General features: G+C 39.0%; 1 protein-coding gene across 8 annotated transcripts in view; it reads right to left on the reverse strand.

The window, feature by feature from the left end:
- The window catches only part of LOC310636732 (growth hormone receptor-like), a 171,979-nt gene that overhangs the window by 123,017 nt on the left and 21,105 nt on the right, over positions 1 to 27,857 (reverse strand). For 7 of the 8 annotated variants that reach the window (XM_083356817.1, XM_083356816.1, XM_083356813.1 and 4 more), the window contains exon 2: positions 24,822 to 24,989. The exons of the other annotated variant lie outside the window; for it this stretch is intronic. The gene's annotated coding sequence lies outside the window, so the exon portion shown is untranslated. The remainder of the gene's footprint in view (positions 1 to 24,821; positions 24,990 to 27,857) is intronic. 8 annotated transcript variants of the gene reach the window in all.

The raw sequence follows: 27,857 nt of genomic DNA on the forward strand, positions 1-27,857 counted from the left end.
GCAAGCATACTTTCTGTGGGGAAAACAACGAAGCCATTAAACCTTACGAAGAGCTGTTTCTGGAAACAATCCCAGAACCAGCAAGCTTCTGTACAGTCACACAGACTATCTTGGTTTGACTCTGAGCCTATTTTCAAGCCACTGCTGCTCACTGCGGTATCCAGTTTAAAGAATCCTCTAGAGGTGTCTATCCAGCTTCTGCTTGAATGAAATATTTGAGTGAAAAAAACATCCTGATGAATATAAGCTGAGTTAGCATTTGCTTCCGCTGTCATACTGTTGCTGGTGACAAAGTCCAGGCACTTTGGGCAATCTTTGAAAAGAAATTTCACACGTGGCTTGCCTTTTCCCTAGGGCAGAAAGATTTACTGGCCCAAAGCCCACCAGCTACTTCTGTGCCAAATAAAGGACTAGAACTTACAGTCTTCTGGTTTCTAGTTCAGGGTCTTTAACGCTGGAATCAAACTGGTTTTTCATGTTGTTCTTATTCTAATCAACTCATTCCACTCTCAGGGTTCTTTAAGCCCTAGAAAATATTTGAGTTCAATTTTTTGAAAGGTTTCTATCTCCCCACGCATTGTTCATGGAGGATAATATTATCTCCTATGGAGCCTCCCTGGCTGCCTATACTTCTCAATCCAAAATAGGCAATGGAAAGAATTCCTCGTGATGGCAATGGGAACTTATGGAGGTCGGTAGTTGGGTGAGCAGCTGGAGAAAAGGACTGAATGGAAAAGGACTTTCACAAATAGTACCTCATAACAAAGCAAGCAAGATTACTATTCTCTATCCCTGTGATGGCGAACGTTTTAGAGACCGAGTGCCCAAACTCCAACCCAAAACCCACTTATTTATTGCAAAGTGCTAGGGCAGCATTCCGCATTGTGGTGCTCTCAGGGAGAGCGGTGGGGGGAGCATGGCCCACTAGGTGGGCATGGCTGCTGGGTGGGCATAGCTGCGGTGGTCACAGCTACGGTCTTCACGGCAGCCTGGGTGGGCATGGCCGGGGTGGGTGGGCCAGGACCAGGGTGGTGGGGACCAGTCCCTTGCCATCTCCACGGTATCCCCAGGGGGCCGCCACTTGCTCGCTCACTTCCTGCCCCGTCTCTTCCAAACGCCACATGCTCGCTACTCTGGCGAACTCTGCTGGGGCGACGGTGAGTGTGCCCACAGAGAGGGCTGTGAGTGCTGCCTCTGGCACACCTGCCATAGGTTCGCCACCACTGCTCTATCCATATGAAGTTCACCAATATTCATTCTCCTTTCTTTTTTCCTCACAGTAAGATTAGGAAGATTTTTCCAGATTTTCCAACAAGAACCCTCCTAATGGTGCACGTCTCTGTTCTTATAGATGGATAAAAACAATAATCTGGGCAAGATTCCAGTGCTGCTTTTTGTCTTCTGTACCTCTCTTGTGGGAGTGTTTAGGTGTCTTCCCTGTGCAATGGCTGTGAACATGAAGAAAATTTTGGCACAACATTTCAAAGTTTTATACTGGAGTTGATCCTTAGCCCACAGAAATCACACCATGGCCTCATTAACCTCAGGAAGGTAATCCTACTAAACCTCAGAAAGTGGTTGGAGGATTCAGCACAAAGTATTCTTTTTCCTGCACATTTCTTCCAAAGCTTATGTCAATTACCTTAAACATCTCCATCTGTTTTACGCCAGTGTGGTTGGCCACCATAAATGTAGTTTTTCTTTACACTGGCACAGAAGACAGATCATGCTTTCAAGAGAGTTCTTTCCCTAGTCCTTTCTTTCTTGCACAATATTTCTCAAAATATGCACATCTTCTTCAGCTTACAAAAAGTCAGTCACAAAAGATACATTCATTTAAAAGCTGCGCAGATCCAACTCTAGTTTAGGAATCGTCTGCAAATTTAGACATATTTACTCTTCACATTTATTAGAGTTATAACATTAAAAGAACACTGTTACAAATGAATTCAAGGACACACATTTCCTCCAGCAAAATGGGTAAAATGTGAATTAGAAAAATAAACATCGAATTAAAAATGTTTATAAAGAGCCAAGCTTATGATTAAATTTATTTTATATTTAAATAAGCACTTTCAGTGTCACAGTAATTTATTATGCACACTGGGGGGAAAAGATTTTCTATAACAAAAAATCCTCTGCAATGATATTTTTCAATTGCTTTGGGCTGCCTCGTTGCTAACTTTGAGGTGTAACTCTGAAAAGCGTAGCTGAAGGTTTTGATCAGATGTTCCCAGATGAGAGAAATGCTTTTCAGGCTTGCAAATACAGAGCAGCCACTTGATATGTGTGTTTCTTTTTTCAATCAAAATGGCAAACTTTTGATTTATATCAATTGTAGGGCTTGTGTAAAAGATGAAAACCCAGAGTGAAGCACTTAGATGCAATCTTATGTTGTCTTTATAAAGAAAAAGTGCTAGCAAGGTAAGGGGAGAGGAAAGCATTGTTTGTATTGATAAAAGTGAATCAGAAGCAAAAGAAAATTGACACTTGACAGCATTTATGCAACAGTACTAAGAGTTTTGATGGTCTTGAGAGGATAAGAAAAAAACAGATAATCATTTACAACTTCTTTGTTCAAGAACTTTAATCCTAAGAAACAACATGTACTATAAAATGAATACAGAGAATTCATAAGAAGCTAACATCATATAAAATGTCTGTAAAACTTTAGATTGCATACTGCCGTGGTAATTTAAATTATTTCAAATCTTAAAGAAAATACACCATAAGGAATTTATCACATTCAAAGAGGGAAATGGAATGGACCATGGTGCTACCATATTGAACAGGCGTGTGATTTGTTCAAAAGAGTTGACTGAATGAATCACAACTCTTTAGATTCACACAATCAAATCAACAGTTTGGAACTACAGAGTCTGGGTTCTCAAAATAAATTAAACCTAAACACAACAGACCATGAGTGGATCTAGGTATTGTGGATACTAAAATATGAGCTCTAAGACTCACTTCATAAACTTGACTGCAACATTGTTCTTTGCTCCTTCTCTTAGAAGTGTCATTAATTAGAAGGGTTTATATCTAAGATCTGGCTGCATCTAATACTATATGGAGAATAGTCAGAAAGATCCTTTCCATGAAACCAAACATTATTTGGATCCTTCTTTTCTATCTGTCCATTAACATGTTTGCAATTATTGCTTGTTCTCTTTCCTACAATCCTCTTTTCTTAATAGCATTCTCTCTCTTTTACAGAAAGCCTGAATATATGAATTTCATTCTCTTTTGTCCAATATTTCCAAAATATGTTACTTAAGCTCAAAGACCATCTAATCTAAATCTCTGTTCTCATAGCAGCCAATCAGATGATCTCTGGAAATCCTCCCAATAAGGACATGTTTGCAATAGCCTCATCTGCTTCGCAGATCTTGGCAAATTATTAATACCCAATTATAGCTTTGTTTTTCATTAGTATCCTTTTGAATCCCACAGATTAATTGTGTGTTGTGAGAAAAAATGACTTTGTTATCTGTCAATTAAACTTCATTGGAAATACCAATAGAACAGAACATTTGTAGCTCAGATCGAACTGTGGAGTCCTTGGTGCTCTCTGATCAAGGTTGTTTTCTTGCAGGCATTTTATCAGCAAACTAGGTAACATTATCAATGCACTGATGATATTACTTTGGTAATGAAACAGACCCCACAGTTCATTGGAAGTGCTGGCACCAGGATAAAAGAGACAGGTATGCCCGGCTATTTGCAAGCTTATGGCCAGATCCCACACATTGGCAGACAACTGGACTCTTTGAACAGATACTTAAAAAATCACAACAAGCTCTAATATTAGGGATGGTTAAACAAATTTCCCACCACTTTCTGTTCATTGCACATTTTATACTTCTCTATTATGTTCTTCTGAAATGATATTTTTTTTTATTTTGGGGTAGTTGTTAATTAAAGAATCCCTGTAGCATAATCTCCCACTAACTGTTATGTATGATGCTTAATAATTGCTTGCATGCTTTATTGTTACCACACTATCATCATCTTCTGTGAAAATTCACTTCCATTATTTAAGTTTAATGATTTAGCTATAAGACAAACCAATATCAAGTGAGATCTACAAACATGGTGTGATGGACAACTTCTTTAAGCATCCTACTTCTCACGAATGGATGGCAAATATAAGGTAAGGTAAGAAGCACAAACAATGTAATTATGAATTTTATGCCTCCAAGTCATCTGCAGACAGACCTTTACCTCACTATTTGGGCTCAAGAGAGTGAGCTTGATGAAGGCTTGCTAGCTTAGTTAGCTATATAAATAAAGCATTTTTATATTTAAGAAAAGTGATTTGCGATCACTTTCCCCAGGTAAGATACAATAATAAATATAAAATTTAAACAGAGTAAAGGTTAAAAGCAAGAAAAATGTCAAAATCAACCTATTAAAGATAATTGACAAAAGAAAGGGATTTTAAAGACAATTTAAAATCCATTCAAACTTGGCAGAACATGAATGTCTTGGCTGCCTGCCTAAAAAGGTCAAAAAGAGGGCTATTTAAACTTGTAAATGAATCTGTAACCAGATACAGACACTGGGAGAAAACAAAAACTCCAATCTCGTGTCACCACCAAGGACGCCTCCTATGATATTACTAACACTTAAATCAACCCCTAACTCTATACTAAATATTACAGACATAATTTAGATATTATAAGATCAGTCAAATCAAGTGATAGAAATAAATTCAAATATCCCTTCTGTACACTTGTTTCCTCCACTGACTTCATGGTTTGTTATTCGGTTCTGGGGTTCACCTATGCCACCTCAGTAGTGGGTCACAGCTCAGGGATTGAGGACCCCTGCAGTAGACCTACTGTTGTCAAATTGTTATTAATTTTTTCAAGAGCAATATTCAGACACAGTGAATTAACAAAGCACTCTGTTTGAGCATAATCCAGAAAAAAATCTGAAATATTTCTGGGATGACAATGGCAGCTGGCATTCAGAAAAGAAAAATATGAAGTAACTGATCTTTTTTTTTTATTCCATTTATATCCCGCCCTTCTCCGAAGACTCAGGGCGGCTTACAAGCTTAGCAGTAAAACTGATATTTTAATCTCAACTGGTTTAGGTGCAATATGAATGCTAATCTTTGGTTTATCATTAATAAGCAGTCACATTTAAAATCAAAACAAAACTTTGAATTTTCCAAGCAACTTATCAGATTGTTGAAACAAAAGCAAATTTTGCAGATAAAGTAAGAAAGACACTGCCAAGAAAAACAAAGCTCAGAAAAATAAATTTGGTGAAGGCAGAGCGAAGTTGGGTTTCTAAATGTAAAAACATTTTAGGGCTATCAAACAGAGGCCAAAATCAACATCAAGATCATGAAGAATGAAGAGAAAGCAGATTTGACACCCTAACATTGTTTCTCATACTTTAGAGCAGTGTTTCTCAACCTTGGCAGTTTGAAGATGTGTGGACTTCAACTCAGCCAGAATAGCATATCTTCAAGCTCCCAAGCTTGAGAAACACTAAGTTTAGAGAATTATGGACCACTAAATAAACATTTGTGATAATAGGAAAGCAGGCCATTATGTAGCATCTTAATTTTCCATCTTCAAGATTATATTTCATGAAACAGGATGACTGTCTCTGCATGCATGCATGCTTTCACATACTATTCTTTAAGACCATTTTGAACTTAATTTTATATGAAACATATGATTCCAAATTAAGTATTATTTACATCTTCCATTATTTTATTATTCTGTGCATAGCATCAAGACCTTTCAACACAATTTATTAGTCAATAATGGTTTTTTTAATAGAAATCCCATTAGAATGGGCTTGGGTCAATGGCTCAGTGAAATCCCTACATTCCTTGTTATATTTCCTATTCACATTTTTCGTTTTGTGGTTGCTTGGGTGAGATCACAATTCCAGCATGTACAGACTCATATTAACTATGGCTGGTCCTACTCACTGTTGTCTGTTTTGCATAGAGATATTGCTGCTGATATTATTCCTTATACACAAACTAGTGGACTCCACAGACTATTATTTGAGAATTATTCTACTAAATGTCTGAATTATTCAAGGGTATTAGTTACAATTGTACAGATCATGTCCCACAGAGTTCTGCAGCTGTACGCATGTATATTATACAGGTACTTGTTGACTTAGAATCACCATTGGAACCTGAACTTTCATCATTAAGTGAGATGGTTGTTAAGTGAGTCACATGCAATTTTATGATCTTTTTTGCTACAGTCGTTAAATGAATCATTGCGATTGTTAAATGAATCATAATAGTTAAGTGTTTACTGGTCAAAAACTGTCTGGGAAAATCACAAAGGGCAATCATACAATCCAAGGACCCTGCAACTATCATAAATACATGCCAAGTTCCTGGATTTTGATCATGTGACCGTGGGGACATTGCAACAGTTATAACAGTGAGGACCAATTGTAAATCAATTTTTTTTCAGTGCCATAATAACTTCAGTTGATCACTAAACTAATTTATTTATTTATAAAATGTATTGGCCACCTATCTTATCACAGGGTAAATCTGGGTGGTTTACAATCATAAAATGGTCGTTAAGTCAAGAACTGCCTGCATTTGTAAGTAAGCAATTATCTAATATTTTATGCATTATTTTCAATTACAAAATTTGTAGCCACAGTTATGTAACATGTATATTATGTGTTGAAATAATCACTGTAGTATGCACTTCATCAGTCTTATCGAATTAAGTAATTGCTTATTGTTTTGCATATTATGTGAAGTACCAGCTCCCTTGAGAGGTCCATGATTCTGGGAAAAGTCAAAGGAAAAAGAAGCAGAAGATGGCCAGCAGCTTGATGCATGGACTCAGTTACAACAACAAAGTGTTCAAGGAGAGATCATACTCAACCACATCTATATATGTTTAATCTATGTTGACTTAAAGGCACCTAATCAGTCAATCAACTGCATCCCTTTTTTGTACTTTTTAAAATCTCCCACAAAAGTTACATTAGCCTGGTGGAAAATCAGACCACTTCAATGTCTAAGAGTGAAATTGAACTTGGCACCTCAGTCTTATTTCAACATTTTACAATATCATTGTTTTAATGGTCCTGTCAAGCGTAGGAAATCAGGAGTCCTGGCAGTTCAAATGAATCTGAATTACTAATGGTCAAAGCAAATTGGCGGCAGATAAGAGTCAACAGAATTCAAGGTGGGCTGGACTTGTGGGTACAAAGGGACTTGAGACTGATGATGTGTTTGACCCATCCCTTGGGGTCAGCCTGGTTATTTCCTACAAGCCCCTTGTAACTCATGAGCAAACTACATTGATAGGTTACACTTTCTTCAAGCAGCAAATAAGATGTTTTGTATCCATGCAGAACTAATTCACAGGACAAGTGCTTAGCATTTAGCTGTGGGGATCTTATATGTTCAGATTTGTGTACCTCCTCTCCTCTTTTCTGCTAAAGCAGAAAAGGACACTTATTCTGAATAAAAGCAAACATATTTACGCATTTTATGAAAACAACATTAAGAGAAAAGGTATAGAAACGGCCTTTGGTATACTCTGAGGTTAAATAAATCATTTAGCGGGCATGACTGAAGTATGCAATAGTGGCTTTCAAAGACTATTCCTGGTTCTTTGAAAACTGCAGATGTTTCTGAAAAGAGATCAGTAATAGTGGACAGAATTCACAGGGGGAAATGTTGTCTAGTAGAGCCAGAAACCCATGAAATAAGCAGTCCCAGGCTTGTACTAGTTATGCTCTAGGGCACCTTGTCATTCCATGCTGGAGTTGTCTGACAAATTACAGTAACTACAAACATGCATAGTTAAAGCTATCATGTTGTGCAAACTCAGCTAACATACCGACTTTATAGTTCCATGTGTTATGTGAAACCAGTAATTGAGACAACTGGGCTTCTGACAGAGGAAGACTGGTATAAATATAAAATGTGTCAACCAGTGCCAAAGAACTCATGGGTTAATATGTCATACACAGACAGACACAGGGGCATGACACGCTAATCCAAAACTCCATGTCAATTCATATGCACATGGTTTTGAATATGTACGCAAATCATCAAACAAACCTCTTGGAATTGTATATAACACAAATCTATGTGATAATATGAGCCAGCAGAGTGCTGCAATTGCCAAAAAAAAGCCAACACAATGCTAGGCTGCATTAACAGAGGGATAGGATCAAGATCACATGAAGTGTTAATACCCCTTTATAAAGCTTGGTCGGGCCACACTGCATTCAGCTTTGGTCACCACAATGTAAAAAATGTTGAGACTCTAGAAAGAGAACAAAGAAGAGGAACAAAGATGATCAGGGGACTGGAGGCTAAAACATATAAGGAACGGCTGCTGGAATTGGGAATGTCTAGTTTAATGAAGAGAAAGACTGGGGGTAACATTGTAGCAGTGTTCCAATAGCTCATGGGTTGCCACAAAGAAGAGGGAGTCAAGCTATTCTCCAAGGCACCTGAAGGCAGGATAAGAAGCAAAGGATGGAAACTAATCAGGAGAGAAACAACCTAAAACTAAGGAGAAATTTCCTGACAGTTAGAACAATTAATCAGTGGAATAACCTGCCTCCAGAAGCTGTGAATGCTCCAACACTGCAAGTTTTTTAAAAAAAGACTGGACAGCCATTTGTTTGAAATGGTATATAGGGTTTCCTGCCTGCGGGGGTTGGACTAGAAGACCTCCAAGGTCCCTTCCAACTCTATTATCATTATTATAATTATTATTATTAGCAATTTTGTAAAAGTTCATGGTTCCTGCACCCAAGCTAATAGTTGTTTGTTTCTTTGGCAAAATGTCCACATTATAAGATTCTACTTGCCAAATAAGATCAACTGTACAAATTATCAAGAAAGGCTTATTAGAAAGTTAACAGTGCATGTAAACTGGACCTCGGGCTGGACCACAACATACCGAATCACAGTGCTTTTTTTCTCATAGAACTCACCGGAATGGAGTTCCGGCACCTTTTACTGACAGATTTTCGAAGTTTTAAAAGTTTTAACTTTTGAAAATTTGATGTTTGGTCCACGTGGACTTGAATCACCCTGTTGAGCGTAGCAGGTCGGCAGCAAAATCATTAAAACAATGCATGCGGGCTGCTTGTGTGTTGAGTCTGATGCAAGCGTACTTCGTCCGGCTGTTTGGCTTGTGATTGATCATGTGGTCGCACGCCGAGCACTTACTGCGGGCGGCAACCATTATGTTTCATTACACGACTGATGTGTGTGGGTGTGTGTACAGTGATTATGTGCGAAAGGTAAATAAAAGATTAACAAGATGTGAGTTCCAGCACCTTTTTTCTTACAAAAAAACCACTGCCGAATCACAAGTTTTCCAATCACAATATCATCTAATGCAGCGTTTCCCAACCTTAGGAACTTGAAGATGCGTGGACTTCAACTCCCAGAATTCCCCAGCCAGCTATGCTTTCCTGCATTCCTGGCTATGCTGGCTGGGGAATTCTGGGAGTTGAAGTCCACGCATCTTCAAGTTCCTAAGGTTGGGAAACGCTGATCTAATATATTAGTCACAGTGTTCACAATGTGAACAATTGGGTTCAGTAAATGACAGTTCATTTTTCAATGCTTAAACATGCTTTGTGAACATAGCCTTTATGTTCAGCCTCTCCTCACATGAAAATCAATTGAACATAAATGGGACACAGTGTATATAGGATTGTGCTGCAAACTATTGAGAAGTCAGGAATGATTCAGTCCCATGCTAATAATCCAGTTAAATGTAAGCCATGATGGCTTGAAAACATAATGCTTGTAGGTCAAAGTGAAAGACTATTGATTGAGAAAAACACAACTAGTCAATGAAAAATATCATTCATGCTCCTAATCAATATTTGCAACTTCAGACAAAGTTGATGGTAATAGCTTGTTTCACAAACATTTATAACAGGAACACTTGTATCCTGTTGGATAAATGACCTAAAGGCTCACTTGATACTAATCAGTGTATTAGGAAAAGACAAGGAGACTAATTTTTCAGCTAAGTTATTTTTTGCAGCCATCTAAATTCTGGTTCTTATCTGCATTCCTGGCATTGGGTTTAACAAACTATCACTGTGGGATATTCAAAACAAGGTGCTGAATAAATTCTCCAAAAGTGGAACTCTCACATATCTTCTCCAAAGATTATAAAAAAAAACATAAAATATATTGCAGAGAATTAATATAGATATTCCACTTTATGCTTATTTTTTGCAGAAAAACTATGATGGGAATCAAAAGACAAGGTAGCCCAAGTATTTTCTTATTCAATAGTTTCTGAACCAATGAGCCATTTGTTTTCATCCCTTGTTACATATCCGCCAAATAGGTTGAAGCAGGGGTCTTTAAACTAGGCCCTTTTATGACTTGTGGACTTCAACTCCCAGAATTCCTCAGCCAGCGTGCCTGGTTGAAGACCCCTGGTTTGAAGCCTATGAAATCCTTCTAAAGGTAATAAGCAGGTCTGATCCTAGAAGATGCCTTAAATAGGTTTACCTGGGAACCATTAATTGCTCCAAACTCCTTAGAGCAGGGGTCTTCAAACTTGGTCCTTTTATGACTTGTGGACTTCAACTCCCAGAATTCCTAAGCCAGGCATGCTGGCTGTAGAATTCTGGGAGTTGAAATCCACAAGTCATAAAAGGGCCATGTTTGAAGACCACTGTCTTAGAGAAAGACCAGCCGGTTCAATGAATAAGAACAGGAGCTACCAACTTTTCAGCCAAACCTCTTAAAGTTGTCAAGTTGAGAAACACTGGCTTAAGATGTTGGCCTAGAAACCAGGAAAATTGACTGTACTAGACCCGACTTAGGTATGAATAATAGCTTATGATTTTGGACCAGTCACTCTCTCTCGGCCATGGTTGTTGTAGGAAAAATAGGAGGAGTGTTAGGTATATTTTCCACCTTGATTTGTATAAGAAAAAAAGGTAAAGGTAAAGGTTTCCTTTGTCCAGTCATGCTCAACTCTAGGGGGTGCTGTTCACCGCTGTCTCCAGCCAAGGGAGCCAGTGTTGCCCGAAGAAGCTTCCATGGTCATGTGACTAGCATGACTATACACCGGGTGCATGGAAAGCTGTTACCTTCCCCATGAAGTTATCTACTTGCATTTGCATGCTTTAGAACTGCTAGATTGGCAATAGCTGGGGCAAGACTGGAAGCTCACCGAGTGGTGTCGTGCTTGGGTCTCAAACTGCCAAACTTTCAGTCAACAAAGGGGAGGGGGGATAAAAATCTAAACAAAAGAAAACTACATATATGAACTCTAGCAGCTGTTAAGGCTTATCTCCATACTGTGAAAAGTTGTACCTGCTCATTTATTTATTTATTTAGGTTTGTGTGGCTACTTATGTGCTGTTAAAAGACACAAGCTCCAAGATTAAGAGGGGATGGGCATAGGTGACTTTGATTTTATGACACCCCTGCCTTGAAAAAGCAGCTTCATTCCCCTTTTCATTCTTGCAGCCTTAATTACTACATTTCACTTGGGCTGATTTTCCCATTTAAGTTGCTACGACTTCAGCTAGCTTCTCCATATATAGATAACAGCTATATCCAACATATAGTTGGCCCAGACAATTGGTGGTTGAAGAATAAAATTTCCACATGCTCATGCGCATTTGCACAGTAATAAAAAGGTACTATTTAGAACAAGGGGGAAGAACTATGGCCCTTTTTTAATCTGTGGACTTCAACTCCTAGAATTCCTGAGCCATCATGGTTGGCTCAGGAATTCTGGGAGTTGAAGTCCACAAGTCACAAAGAGGCTATAGTTCCCCATCTCTGTTTAAAGGGTACAAAAAATTTAGAGGGTACAAAAATACCAAACAAAGCCACAGAATTCTCTAGATACTAAAACGATTTGCAGGAACATTGCATATATAATAAAGAAGGTTTTTTTTAATGGCATCATAGCTGGAGAGGAGGAAACTAATAGATAAAATAAGGAGAGACTAAAATTATATTAGTGGGGGGGGGGGGGCGGAAGCAAAAGCAAATAAAGCAATATTCTGTTCCTGAGAAAAAAGACAAAAAAATGGCACATTGTATTTGATGTGATTCATCTATGATTTCTTCATGCTGATTTAATTCAGCTCCTGCATCACAGCTTAAACAGAACAGCATCCTCACAAATTCTCACAGAGAGATTCAGGACAAGATAATAAGAAGTACCACTACTTGAAGAAAAAAACAGCAGCTGGGGTTTTATGACTTCCTAAATTTCCCATCATCTGCCATTTTGCCCTTATGTAACCTGTCTGAGCAGCTCATTTATTTAAAGGTTTTAAACCCCAGAAAATGTGCATAAAAATTAGCCCATGACTTCTCTAAAAAGACAGAAGCAAAAAGGGATTGAGAAAGTAAAGGAAAACAGGATCCCTGAGAAAGCAGATCCTTAAATATTTCACCCTTCCTATAATGGTTAAGGAATAAAATGGCAAAGATTTGCTCAGAGAGAAGGTGTCATGCCTGCCTCTCCAAAATGGCTAATCCTGCAGCTTTTCCTCAGAGGATCTTCTCTGAAAATCATAGGAGGCTGGTGTAATTGATGCCATTCTCTGAGGTAGGGAAATGTCAACATCTGTCAACTCAAGGACGACACCCAGTTTTGAACAGCATGTTCAGAGCTGCAGTCCAAAAGAGGGTGGAGCAACATTTACATTTAGTCACAAGTTGTTTGGCTGTTTGCTTGGCATACTCAGTGGCTGATCTCAAACTCTGAGGTCTCCAAAAGCTAAGCAGCATCAGAGTCAGTTAATATCTGGATGGAGACCACTAGTAAATTACAGGATAGAAAGCTAGATTGAAGGATTTAAAAAAACAGATCCTAGAAGAAAGCATGTTTAGTCCTCTCTAAACAGGGAAGGTCCAAATCTACATCAACCAGACACCCGTAACACATATCTGGCAGTTTTAAAATTTCCAAATTACCAAAGTGGTTTGCAGTAGCATGATTTATATTGTTAACCTTTCTCCTATCCCTCATTTCCCCTTTTTTTCCTCAAGTGACGCAGCAAGGCTGGCCATGAAAACCACAATGAGTGATGAGTGGCTTGAAAACGGCTAAGGTGTATTAATGGACAAGGTCATGGAGCATCATCCTTCTTGCATATAATTTAGACATATATGACTAGTTAGGGGGACAACATGTAACTCCTCCTCTATTATATTTATAGCATGGACAGATTATTCATTGCAAAGTACCAGTGACTTTGCTATTTCTGAATGGAATGTTCTTTCCTCCCGCCAACTCAGCCCACCCTCCTACTTGCATCCTGTGGTTAGGTTCCCATCTTCTGTACAGTACTGAATAATTCCCTTTAAGCCCTAGAAAGACATAAACAAAGTGAACACAAATACCGGCAAGAAAGTGTCCATTCAGATTTGCTTAAAGCTACCACACCAACAATGGTTAGGAATGGATAGGGCTTAGAGCAGGGGTGTCAAACTGCCAGCCCGTGGGCCGGATACGTCATCCGGAAGCCGCGCCCACTCCATTGCCAGCAATTCCAAAGCTGTCCTGATACATTGTGCGACATCACATGACGTCATGAGTTTGACATGTCTGGCTTAGAGGCATTAGCAAACATCAGGGATGAGATCATCCATGCCAAAAGTTGTCTTGATGGAGGACTCAAATCTGAAGCGAATGAAAGATGGAAATTACAGAGCGGGAAGGAGAATTCAGAATATGAAAAACTCCAGAGGGTTCCTAAAAATGAAGTGTATTTTCTCTACAAGAAAAAATAATAATAAATCCAAAAGCCACTACTGTAATACAAGTAGTCCTTTTTTTGTGGCTGTAATTAGGATCAGCAACTTGGTCATGAAGTGGTCACTAGGTTTATTAACAACAACTTTATTGATTAGCCCTTGGGCCATATCAAAGTACAAAGTTCCAGCAACAAACCATCACCAAAACTTGATAAAAACAATCCAAAATGGAATTTGATAAAATACAATTTAAAATGGAATTAAAATACGATTTAAGTTGAAATAGTAATAAAATGCAAATTTAAGATATAGATAAAATATGATAACATTATATTTCGGAGTCGCCCTTACAATCTACCCCAATCAGTCCCACATTTGCAGATCTTAACCGGATCATTTTGTTTAAATACTGTGCTACGTTGAATGTTATTTTCAAGTTCTGGCCGGACATAAGGTAAGTTATTTTGATATGGGGATCCCAATGGGTCATTCGTTTGGTATATAGGTGGTCACTAGGTGAAACTGCAACTGTGCTTATGATCTTACTTCAGTTTTCCTTTGCTTTACACCTGGAAAGGTCGTAAATACAAAGATTTGTCCTAAAGTTACTGTTTTATCACCATCAAAACTGTGAATAGTCACCAAAAAAGGCAGTCACTAAACAAGGATTACCTGTATTTTCACAGGGAATAACTGAAATGCAAATTTTGGATTCTCATCTTCATTTGGGGAAATGACTTGAAATAGAAGAGATGGCAGTAAAGCAGAAAATCCCAAAAATAAGATAAAATGGGGGAGATCATTTTTTGGAAATCACAATCAGCCTCAAAATGGAGATTGCAAATTGACGCAAATTGATGCATTAATCACTTGTAGACGCATTAACAATTTTGGGACAAAGGAATAATGGATGCTCCCTCACACACACAACACAAATCCTGGGAGGTGGGGTGGGAGAGAAAATTATCTATACCTCAATCTGTTCCAGATCTTGTGTAAAGCTTACAGTTTCTTGTTAAGTCCCATTTCCAGCTACTCCTAAACCAAGTGGATCAATTCAATAATAATTTCCACTTCAGGAAGGATCTTCCAGCATCATTTCTACTTATTAAAGAAAAATATATTGTTGCTTTAATTATTAACTGTTATACTTTTGCTCTCAGACTTTATCTTGACAAGCAGCCATCTATTATTCAGAATATTTTTGAACATACATTTGACTGATGTTTTTTTTACTATTCTATGAAAATCATTTTAGACATTTAAAAAAATCAGAACTATCAGCTACAGTTGTTCAAATAAGTACTTTCAAAACATTAAACTTTACTCTACATGTTCTTATTTCTCTGTATCAAGCAATAGAGGGTTCCTAAACTCTTTCATATTTCCCAGACACTTCTATAACTGGGACTACTAAAAAGTGTGAGACAGAAAATATTTGAAAACTATAATTTAAACCCAAAAATAATTCTAGCACAGAGTATGAAAAAAAAAATGAAGAGGAGGAGGATGAGGAGCTAATCACAAGCATCATTGATCCTGGCCCTGTCCTTGTGCATAATAAGGAAAAATCAATTTTGTGTCAGCATCTTGCCTACCGGGTCAAATGGATTGCCAAAAATTTAACCTGCACTTCTCAGCCAGAACATTCTTATATATTTTTTTTTCCTTTCCCTTTTGTTTCTCTTCTGAAACTTAAAAGCCATCTCTAGTCTCCGATGAGAAAACCTACTTTTCAATCCCCAATGCCATTGAAGTATTTTTCTACTTAGGTGAGTGAAAATACAAAGCAACACCATTAAGTGATTTTGAAAAGATACAAGGACACACAAATATAATTTACTGATCTATACTCAAGAGACACACTTTTAATAGGCTCCAAGGACGAGTGGGAAATACATTAGCTTGTGGAGTTTTAGTAATTGTAAATTCCACCTTCTTCATCAGTGTGCCAATTTTTAAAAATCCTAGGAGATAGAAGATGATGTAAAATTATTTTATTCTCTCTCTTTCTGTTATTCAGAGTGGCAATTTTATGCTGTTTTTACAACTGCAACAAAATATTTAAAACACAAGCCATTAAAACAAAACCAGGAAAACCTGCTAGTGTTTTAAACAGCAGTAACAAAAAAGAAAGTCTGGGATTTCCTGTCAGGCCCCAAACCATGAATGATATGAAGGTAGCCCCCAACTTACAACCATTCAGTCACAAATGAATGTGTGTCCCAGAATAATGTTGTAGGATCCAATCTAGATCAGTCAACAGGACCAGAGGTTTTGTCTCCTGAACTTTTGGACTAATGGGGGAGCCTATCCTCAGGGAACTTCTCTCTAGCAGTGTGTGTGGTGTTCTCTGTGTGGAAATCTTAGTAGCTGCAAAATTGAATGTGTGTCCTTGGTAGCCTCAGACTGCAATGAACAAGGACACACATTCCGTTTTGCAGCTACTAAGATTGTTGGACAAGCAGGCACAAAAACAGCCAGGGAAGTGATCGAGGCCTGGAAACAGGCCCCTTGTCGGTCAACTGGAGTGCTGATTTACCATCAGCCTGTTGTTGTTAGTTGCGAAGTAGTGTCCGACCCATCGCGACCCCATGGACAACGTTCCTCCAGGCCTTCCTGTCCTCTACCATCTTCTGGAGTCCATTTAAGCTCACGCCTACTGGTTCAGTGACTCCATCCAGCCACCTCATTCTCTGTCGTCCCCTTCTTCTCTTGCCCTCAACCTTGCCCAGCATTAGGCTCTTCTTCAGTGAGTCCTTCCTTCTCATTAGGTGGCCAAAGTATTTTAGTTTCAACTTCAGAATCTGGCCTTCTAAAGACCAGTCAGGGTTGATCTCCTCTAGGACTGACTGGTTTGATCGCCTTGCAGTCCAAGGGATTCGCAGGAGTCTTCTCCAGCACCATAGTTCAAAGGCCTCAATTCTTTGGTGCTCAGCCTTTCTTATGGTCCAACTTTCACAGCCATACATTGCAACTGGGAAGACCATAGCCTTGACTATACGCACTTTTGTTGGCAGGGTGATGTCTCTGCTTTTTAGTGTGCTGTCTAGATTTGCCATTGCTTTCTTCCCCAGGAGCAAGCGTCTTTTAATTTCTTGGCTACAGTCCCCATCTCCAGTGATCTTGGAACCCAAGAAAATAAAATCTGTCACTACCTCCATTTCTTCCCCATCTATTTACCAGGAATTGAGAGGGCCGGATGCCATGATCTTACCAGCCTATCAAGTACTTAGAAGGCGAGAGCTGGGCAACACAACCAAATGAAGCCAGCCATCAACACACCCCAATCAACATCTAAAAAGATTTGGGTGAGGAACGTAAAATTTACCCAAGCTCAAAATCTAAGAGAGAATTTTTACAAAATGTTTTATAGATGGCATTTAGATCCTAAAAAGCTTGCAAGTATGTATCCGAATTATCAGCCTAAATGTTGGAGGTGTGGTGATGAAGATGCAACATATTTTCACATATGGTGGACATGTAAGAAGGTTAAGGCTTTTTGGATAAAAGTTTGGTGGAACATGCAGAAGATTTTTAAACAGAGGATAAAGTTTTGTCCGTAATTTTTTTTGTTGGGAATAATGGTCGACGCTACAGTTGTGGACTCCAAGTTGATGTCGAATTTAATTACGGCAGCAAGACTTTTGATAGGTCAATATTGGAAGAAAGAGGAACTGCCGACCATAGAAGAGTGGACTTTAAAGGTTTCCGATCTGGCAGAGATGGCGAAGATTTCGGCCTATTTGAAAGATCATTCGCAAGAACGTTATATTATGGAATGGAGAAAATGGATTGAGTTTATCCAGAACAAGTATAGGGTTAAGAAGTTTTATGTAGCATTCGAATAAGTCTTCTTTCGTTTTTTTTTTCTTTTTCTATTTTAGTTTTTTATATATATTTGATATTGCTAAGGTTTGTTTTATCCTATATAAGCTAGAGAGTGATGGATTTTAGAATTTATAGTTGTTAGTATATGGTTGTTTATGATTGCTTTTTTATATATATATACCTTGTATTTAGCTCTGGGAAGTCGGGGGGGGGAGGGGGAGGGGGGGAGGGAGGGGGGGAGGAGGGAGGGAGGGAGGGGGGGAGGTAGGGGGGAGGTAGGGGGGGAGGAGGGAGGGGGAAGGGGGGCTTTTTAAAGGAAAACTGTATTTTAAAACTTTTCAATTAAAAAAAAAACATCTAAAAAGTCACTTACAACAGGCAATATAAATACCACACACAGAACAGCACACACTCCACTAGAGAGAAGTTCCCTGAGGATGGGCTCCAGCATGAGTCCAAAAACTTGGAAGACAAAGGGTCGGTCCCAGTGACCGACCCAGATAGGATCCTGTACTCATTTAAGAAATTGTTTTGATGTTACAACTGCACTGAAAAAAATGACTTATGACTGGTTTACACACTTATGACTGCTGCCGCATCCCCACAGTTATGTGATCAAAATCCAGGCGCTTGGCAACAACCATGTATTTATGATGGTTGCACTGTCTCAGGATCATGTGGTCACCATTTGTAACCTCCCAGCCGGCTTCCGACAAGCAAAATCAATGGGAGAAGCCAGATTTGCTTAATTACTGGATGATGCATTGATTCACTTAACAACTGTGGCAAAAAGGTCTAAAATGGAACAGAACTCACTTAACAATTGCCTTGCTTAGCAATGGAAATTTTTGGCTCAATTGTGGTAATAAGTTGTATGGCAATTCTTCCAAGCTGAATTCTTCATTGTTTCACACCAACAGACAAAATCTTGCCAGACTGAGCAATCTGCTATTTGCATCTGCACTATTAGGGAGGGGCTGTCTTCACTCTCTTTTCTCTCACACATATTAACTGGGCTGAGTTGCCTCTTACTCTTCTGGAATGAATCTTTAACTGCTAAGCTTGTAAGCCGCCCTGAGTCTTCGGAGAAGGGCGGGATATAAATGGAATTAAAATTAAATTAAATTAAATTAATTCCATCAATACCTCCATAGATGTTGGCCACTTGCTTTTTATTCATTTGAGAAGGGGCAAAGTCCTTCCCTTTTAACTATGCCTTTTTGTTGGAATTTGATTTTTAATAACCATACTTATGCTTTTATTTTTATTGTTGTTGGCTGTCTAGAACATGGAGAAAGATTGGATATAAATTAAAATAACAAAAATAATAAATGAATCTCCTGGAACATATATCTCTGCTTCACCTGTATCTCACCCCCCACCTCCAAGTGGAGAAACAATCATAATCAGAGATAGATGTGCAAAGAGAGAAATAAGTTTTTCTACTTTTTAAATACCCTATGAAGCTAAGATTAAAACCTTAATTGCAAATGGGTCACTTTTTCTTCATTTAAGAAAGGGCTTGCTCAGGGCTTGGTCTTGGAGGGAGGATCTCTTTATTTACAGTATTTGTATACTGCTGAATCCCCGTGGATGCCTATGAACATTAGATGGACCCAGTGCTTTTTTTGTAAAAGAAAAAGGTGCCAGAACTCACACGTCATACAGCCCACCTTGCCTACCCTACAAGGTTCCATCCAAAAAAGGTGCTGGAACTCCGTTCTGAGCGTTCTATGAGAAAAAAAGCCCTGGATGCAGACTGGAGAATTTTGGGAGCCGAAGCCCACACGTTACAGTTCCTAAGGTTGAGAAATGATCTATATCTACAAACAAAACACACTCATCCTTAGTATCATGGTAACAGCACCAGTACAACTTGTATATCAATTCCTGCATACAAATACATCAGCAGCCAGGTTCCCTGAATCATGCACAGTCTCTGACTGGTGCATATGTTCACTAATTGCTCCAAAGCAAAGGTCAGAAACTGTATCCCTCCAGATCTTATTGAACAATAACTCCCAGTGGCCCCCAGCCAGCATGGCTCATGATGTGAGCTGTTGTGGGTTGCAGTTCAGTTACAAATTTGGGTAACTTCTCCATTTCTGCTCCAAAACAAGGCATAGCAGATACATGTCATGTTCATTCAGTATCTTCATGAGGAAAACGTAAATTTAAAAAAGAAAAACAAAGCTGAAAATCTGTGCCATGTGATAATTTATGACAATATATGAATATTATTTGTCTGCCACACCACTGTGCTAAAAATCTTATTTCTAAGGTTCTGATTATCAAAAGTATTAAAAAATGTACTCTCATTGCTTTGACATTTGATATTTCTTTCCAAATCATGCTACTGAGTTCTCTCTTTCTGTTGATAAAGGAGTCTATAAGTGTTTTCAATGTTTGATAGACTGCTACAAATGAAGCACAGCTTTCTGGTTCTATAATAGAAAAGCCCAAGGAAGGATATATATATATATACACACACACACACACATATATATATACATGTACATGTACATATACATGTACAATGTTTGTTAAGCATTCAGAATACACTTACACGGGACAAATCTTATACAGATACATATATATATATATATATACATATATGTGTGTGTGTGTGTAATTTTTTGGGTTTGCTAACAAAGAATTAAAGGGTGACTAATATGGCCATTTCAAACTCATTTGTTCTCATCAGTCAGCCATACCCTATTGAGATTCGAACCTGGGCCAATTGCACATTACGCAATTGTTCTAACCCCTGTGGATATATATATCTATATATAAAATATTCTTAATTTCCCAATTCAAACACACAGATGTTGCAAGCCAGGAAATAGAAGGCAAAATGTGGTGGAAGCCGATGCCAAACACCTGTAGGAAATGGAAAGAGAAGCAAAGGCAAAAAAACCCAGAGGAGGGAAAAAAGGCTGTAATTCAAAATACAACCTTTGTTTGGAGAAGATCACAGGTGCAATAAGAAGCCCAGCAAGGATTGCAAATGCAACCCTGAAGGACAGTTATAAATTAATCTACATAATACTAAATGCAACAAATCAATTTTGTCACTTGGGGCCAAGGTACCACAGACAGTAGCCACATGTTTTTAAAAGGGTCCCAACATGCCCATCTAGTTGCTACAAAATATATCCTTGCACCTGAATTGTTAGTGGTGATGAATTAGACGCAAAGAGCTCTTCTGTTCCCCACACCCTGAGTAACAGAAATGACTAGGTAATAATTCACTACTGATTAATTCTCTGATGTTTGCACAAGACCAGGGAGATAATGTGCCAGTATTGCAATGCCAGTTAGGAAAGATGTCTCCTTTTGAAGCACCGCTGTAAGTTAGGCTAGGGGACCAGAATCAAAGTCCCACTGAGGTTTTTTAACTTTCCTAACTATCATTATGGGAGTTGTAATCAAACACATATGGAGGGCTGTATGTTGGGAGAAGATTATCAATGCTATTTTAAAACAAAGAGCTAAGTAAGCAAGAGTTCTCTCTCAAGGCCCAGTTGCCTAAGAGTCATATATTTTACCTGTATCAGATAGCCCAAGTTCACCTCAGAGAGTAAATACTGCAGTCTGAGGGCAGGGGAAAAGATAAGGGTTAAGGGAACAGGTGAAAATAGTAGGTAAAATAGAAACAAAATGCCTGAAACATTGCCTCAAGCACCAAAAGCACCTGATCTCAGAGACAAAGGAAATGGCAGACTTAAAATATTTCTACTGTTTTTCTTTTACAAAGGATTTAAAACTGCTTACAAAAATAATGAAAACTAGGTTTAAAGATCCCTAAGTTACTTCACAGAGGGACGTGGTGGCTCAGTGAGTTAGGACGCTGAGCTTGTCGATCAGAAGGTCGGCAGTTTGGTGGGTCAAATCCCGAGTGCCGCGTAGCAGAGTGAGCGTCTGTTACTCGTCCCAGCTTCTGCCAACCTAGCAGTTCGAAAGCAAGTAAAAATGCAAGTAGAAAAATAGGGACCACTATGGTGGGAAGGTAACAGGGTTCCGTGCACCTTTGGCATCTAGTCATGCCAGCCACATGACCAGGGAGACGTCCTCAGACAAGCGCTGGCTCTTCAGCTTTGAAACGGAGATGAGCACTGGCCCCTAGAGTTGGAAACGACTAGCACGCATGTGCGGGGGAACCTTTACCTTTTTAAGTTACTTCACACAGGAAAAAAAAGGAGATATAAGATATACCTCCCTGAACTCCTGGAGGAAAAAAATCACAATCATTGAAAAAAAGTCACTTTGCAGTGAGATGAGTAGCATATAAACCCTTCCTTTTGCATTGCAGATAAAAAGCTCATGCAATGTGCTACGCCATCAATGATATAATTGTCTACTTCCTTTGCCCAGTAACTTCTTCCTGTACATGTATATTAAAATCCGCAAGCTGCCAGGCACAGAATCATGATAGTTATATCATTCTTTTTATAAGTATGGCTACTAACAGAAGTAAAAGTTGCAGTTTGGTCGCAATGCATGTCCTCCTTCATCCTCAGCCACTTTCCTAAGTACTCCTCATCCCACCGATCCTAACTCATACGATATAACTATTTATAAACTAAGATTTAAACTTGATGCTTCCATCCAACATAGCTGTGATTAGGCACAGATTTGCCCAACTGGTATGATTTCAGAAGCTGTGAAGTTGTGGTCAGCTTCAATGTTTTGATATTGCCCCCAATTTCTTAATCCTATGAAAATGGCATCTTTGATCAACAGATCTATCAATATTGAAGGAACGGTAGTGAATGAGTGATGAATTGGATTAAGATTTTACTCAAGATGCTTCAAACTTTAAAGTAGATTTTTTTTTGCAACAAGGGACTAACTGGCATGTTATGGGAGACATGGATTAAGTGGTAGCTTCTTTATGCAGAAAAAACCCAAGCTTGGTATCCGAATTCAGGGAGGATTCTGAATCTTAGTGGCTCTAATTGGACTCACATTTTGCAGGAACTCACTTCAATCACTTCTCCCCAGAACAATACAACTGTCCATTTCAGTAAATTTCCAACTGCTTCAACTAATTTTCTGTTGGCAGTGCATTAGTATTTCTTTTCCTGCTTTTGACTGTCTAGAGAGGTCAGTCAATGTTTGCTCAGAGGTTTTGAACAATTCTCATCATTCCTGACCACTGGCTCTGGTGGCATGGACTGGTGGGAACTGTAATCAAAACCAATTGAAACTGACCTTGTTTGTTTATTTTAAAAATAAAAGCCTTTCCTGTAAAAAAAAAAGACCAGCTGTTATAAAAACTGGAGGGGGGGGTTGGAAAAAGTCAAGGTCCACCTTAGTGTACAATTTTGCTCTGCAAAGTGGCCAACTAGATGACTTTTGACTGCTTAAAAGCAGAAAATAGAGATACAGCTAGTCCTACACTTAATTTCTGTCATAATTTGTTGCAGCCTTAAATTGAGTCAGACCTCATTTTATAACAATTTTATGGAGGTCATTGAGTGAATAACTGAGGTCATTAGGCAAATCAGCTGTTATAAGAACTATGAGGGCTTTTTTTGGAAAAAATCAAAGTCCAACTTACTCTGCAATTTTGCCAATTAGAGGTCTTTAGAGTGCTTAAATTGGGACCGTAATTTCTGTCATAACTTGTTGCAGGCTTATGTTTTAAGACAGGGGTGTCAAACTCAATTTCATTGAGGGCCGCATCAGCATTGCGGTTGCCCTCAAGGGGCCGGGTGGGTATGGCCAGGGTGGGCGTGGCCTACTGAGTAGGCGTGGCTAGAGTGCGAATGGCCTACTGGGTGGGCATGGCCAGCTCTACATCGTTCACATGAAGGGTGCCTATGGGGGCCTGGGCAGGAGTGGGACAGATCTGAGGGTCTCTGGCAGAAGGAGGGTCTCGGCCAGGGCCAAGGCAGTGGGGGCCGTTCCCTCACTGTTTCCAGGATGGCTTCACGGGCCGCATGAAACCACTTTGCGGGCCGGATCTGGCCCCCGGGCCTTGTGTTTGACATGTCTGTTTTAAGATTTTACAACAATTTTATGGTGCTCTTTGAAACAGCAAATTACTGTGGTTGTTAAGCAAACCACAACTTTGCTGGCAATTAGCCAAAAGAAAAGCTCACAAATCACGATCATATGACTGCAGGATATTGCAACTGGTCATAAATGCAAGCCGGTTGCCTAGTGCCTGTATTGTGATCACATGATCATGGTGGTGGTGCAACAGTCATAAGTGTGAACACAGGATGTAATTCACTTTTTCCAATACTGTTGTATTTGAACCATAGGATGGTTGCAATTTGAGGACTACCTTTATACCTTTTACCCGCTATTGTAACAACTGGCTTAGAAGACATCATCCTAGAGATGATCCTTGACAGGCCCATCCTCCTTGAATTCATTCAGTCCATTTTAAAATTATCCAATGACCTTATAGTCATGAATCCCACAAGTCAGATATTTGATGAACAAGGTGCCTTTCTAGTTTTACAAGGACAAGGAAATGCTTATCAACCAAAGAGGGCTATTTAGGGATAACAAAAGCAAGGGTTTTTTTCCTCACCTTTACATGGTCCATCCAATTAATTGGCAATGCTAACAGAATTAATAATATTACAGTTTTCCCTAATGATCAATCCAGTACTTCCCCTAATTTCCCAGCATGCTGGTGAGGCAGATTTAATGAACTACAGCTGCCAGCATTTCTTATCATTTTCCATATGACAGGTTATCTATGGGGAGAAATGGGATATCAAAAAAGTCACGATGGCAGCCACAACCATGTGATCAAAGCTCAACCAGTTTTTAGTGTAGCCAAATATATAAAGGGGAGGCAGGGGCTTAAGTTGCAGTCACCTGCTCGACTTTTTCAATCCTCTGTCCCTCCCAACAGACACCCCTGTACCGACTTGGGCTACTAGAAGATATAAATCAACATCAGAAGTGCTATAGGTTGCCCAGCCCAATTAATGCGTTTCGTAGAAAAAAATGTAGAAGAATCTATACAAATTGGAAGTGTCCAAGATGTAAAGAAATTAATAAGATGGCCAGTGAGAAAAGAAAAGAACTAATCCTGGACCTCATAAAATCACTGCCTCTCAATCTGTTAAAATGATGATACAGGAACTCTATTGCTATTCTCCATAACAGTTTTGGGCTATAGTAAATGCTCAGCTTCTGGGCCCTTTGTATGACATGTTATTTTACTACACTGTAATCCTATGGGAGAAAGAGAGGCATGGAATAAAAATTTCTTGATTTCAAAACTTACCTCCCAATTAAATGTCAAGTGAGACAGAAGAAATAATCAGCCCCAGCAGTCTTCCCCAGCCTGGGGGCCTTCCAGATATGTGGACCTCAACTCGCAGAAGTGTGGTGATGGCTGAGATTTTTGAGAGTTGACGTCCATCCATCTGGAGGGTGCCAAGGATTGGGAAACCTGGGACAGAGCAAACAAACAGAACTTTAGTGAAAAGATGAAAACAGGATACTGTCATTTGCTTATTCTTAATCACACAGAGTTAAAACCAAAGCCCTCTTCATTTTTTTTATAAATAACTAAGAACACCTGGCTGTGCTGGGCTCAACCCAAAAAAGAAGGCAGAACTTTGTGAAAATTGGTCCTCCAAAACTTCTTTCAGTCTACATACTGTCTATAAGGAGCTGCCTAGATGTAGTTCAAGATTGGAACAGAAGGTTTAAGAAGAGAATCAAAGGAACTGCTAGTTAGCTGGATTCAGTATGTCTGTCATGAAGTATTTCAAGGGCAGGCTTCCCCAAGATGCTCTTCTTCAAATATTTTGGAATTTGAGTCCTGTAATCCCAGATATATGGCAAGGCATACCTAAAGACTATGGAGTCGCAATATATCTCAAGGGCATCTATGAACCTAGGACATTCCCAAAATTGAGCCAGAACAATGTTATATCTGATCTAGTACTATGGCAGGGAAATACCATGAAACTAGCAATTGTATTGACATAAGAATTCTCAGTAAATGGATGGACATGCCATATTTCAAGGTATAATAAGTCAACCTTCTAGTAGTTAGGATCCCTCATTCTAATTATACTGACAGGATCTTGGGGCTTCCTTGCTTTGAAGAGGCAACAGTGACACTAAGTAGGCCAACCCTGGAAATCTCCCATGCTTCCCAAAAAATGGAGAGGTGAAAGACCTGTCTTCCAGCAGAGGTACTGTCAATGGTGAATCATCAATGTACAAACAACTGAGCAAATGGCCTGGAACTACATGCTGCAAAATTGCAGAATAAATAGGCTGTCTCCTTTTTACTAAATGAGGATCAATTGCTATATCTTCCTTCAATCACTAAATACTAATATAAAGCAGATGCTTCATTTACATTCTGATATTATTCTCCTTGCAGGGCTTGGCGGCTTGTTTCAAGAACAATGACAGCCTGCATTAAATGTGCTAACTCTCAGAGACTTCCTTCAGGCCCAGAGACCCTGAAGGACCTGATTTCTGTATTGCTCCCAACAATCATCAGATAATAAGAATGCGAAATGTCCCAGCCGGATTAGAAGATGCTATACTTCTGCAGCTCCAGTTCTGCCACTTGATTGGAAAGCCATTCTGGACTGAAATGGGCATTCTGAGAAAAGGCCATAGCTCAGTGACAGGGCCATATTTTTTTCATACAGAGGCCTCCAGATTTAGCACTTGGCTTCATCAGCTAAGAAAGAAATCAGGAAGCCTCAGGAAGATGAAACTTTGGAAAGCTGCTCTGCTAGCAAAATACAGGTAGTCCTGGATTTGCAATCGTTCATTTAATGATTTGTAACTACTGAAGTTACAACAGCACTGAAAAAAGTCTTCAATCAGTCTTACAATCAATCTTCGCACTTATGATTGTCATAGCAACCCATTAATTATGTGATCAAAATTCTGATGCTTGGAAATCTGCATGCATTTACAACAGTTGCAATGTCCCAGGTCAGATCCTTATCATTTGTCACCTTCTCAGCTGGTGTCCAATAAGCAAAATCAATGGCGGAAGCTTGATTCACTTAACAACCGCATAATTCACTTAACAGTAAATATGATTCACTTAACAAATTAAAAAATTTTGTGACTCACTTAACAAGTAGTTTACTTAGCAATGGAAATTGTAGTCCCAATTGTGGTTGTTGAGGATTACTTGTAGATAACACTGCACTATGTGGACTAAGGATTGCTGGCATACGATATTTTATTATATTCTGGTGTATTAATGAAGAATTTTATGGAGGCATATATATGTTCCAAAATAATTACCTTCCATTTGTAAATTTTGAAATGCACTGCGTCTATAAGAATACCATGAAGTTTGCAAACTTTCCAGGAACTTATGATTTCTTTTAAGCTTTCAAAGGATCTAATAATGGTATTGTTTTAATGTGGATTGGGTTTCTCCCCTTCACCGTGAGCACTCTTGGCTGATTATGAGCAGAGCCTCTATCCAGAAACTAGAAACGATCCCAAACCCTTCCGTTTTTGTTCCCGCCTTTTCATTCTTTCCACCCAAAGCCATGATCACTCTTTACATGCTCTATACAGTTGTCATTGGTTTTCCAAGAAGAAACATAATACTCTACATTTGTACAAACAGTAAATGTGAGATACAGGGGACAGTGTTGTGGCATTATGGCTCGGCTGAACAAAATGAGAATAATGACCCCTTGTACCCGAAAATCAATGTCCTTTTCCAAGTATTTTAGAAACTGTACTCAGTATTGCTCATACTGGCCACATTTGCTGATCCAACTATGCCAGAAACTAAGTGAAAAAGGAACATTCTAGTTTTGCAACAGACTTTGGAGTATATCTCCAAAGTTACCCAATCAGAGCTCTGGACAGGCTGGAATTCATCTTTGCAATCTCTTATAAACAACAGGGCTGAAGAAGAAATCTACAGTGTATAGCTGAGCTCAAACTCCAGCGTTATTACTCTAATCTCCAAGTAAATCCTACACAGATCATTCTTTGACCTAGAGCCAAGAGCAGCTTCAGTTTGAACTTTCAATTGCATGAAGCTGCAGGCAATCCTGCAATCCTGTTCTAATCTTGTGACTGGAATCTGCCCAGACATTTGCAGCCACTGCTTAAAAATAAAATCAGATTTCTGTGTCTTTTGCTTTAATCAATCTGCTAAAACAAATGTTTGCTTTCAGGGATTATGAAGAATCAAAAGAATCAAAAGGCACTCAAAAGTTATTAATCCGTTCATGTAATCCATGTATCATAAATTCCAAGATTTAACACACATGTACACATGCGCAGGAATATGTGTAGACCAAATGAGCTA

This window comes from Vipera ursinii (assembly GCF_947247035.1).
Source record: "Vipera ursinii genome assembly, chromosome: 2".
NCBI lineage: Eukaryota > Metazoa > Chordata > Lepidosauria > Squamata > Viperidae > Vipera > Vipera ursinii.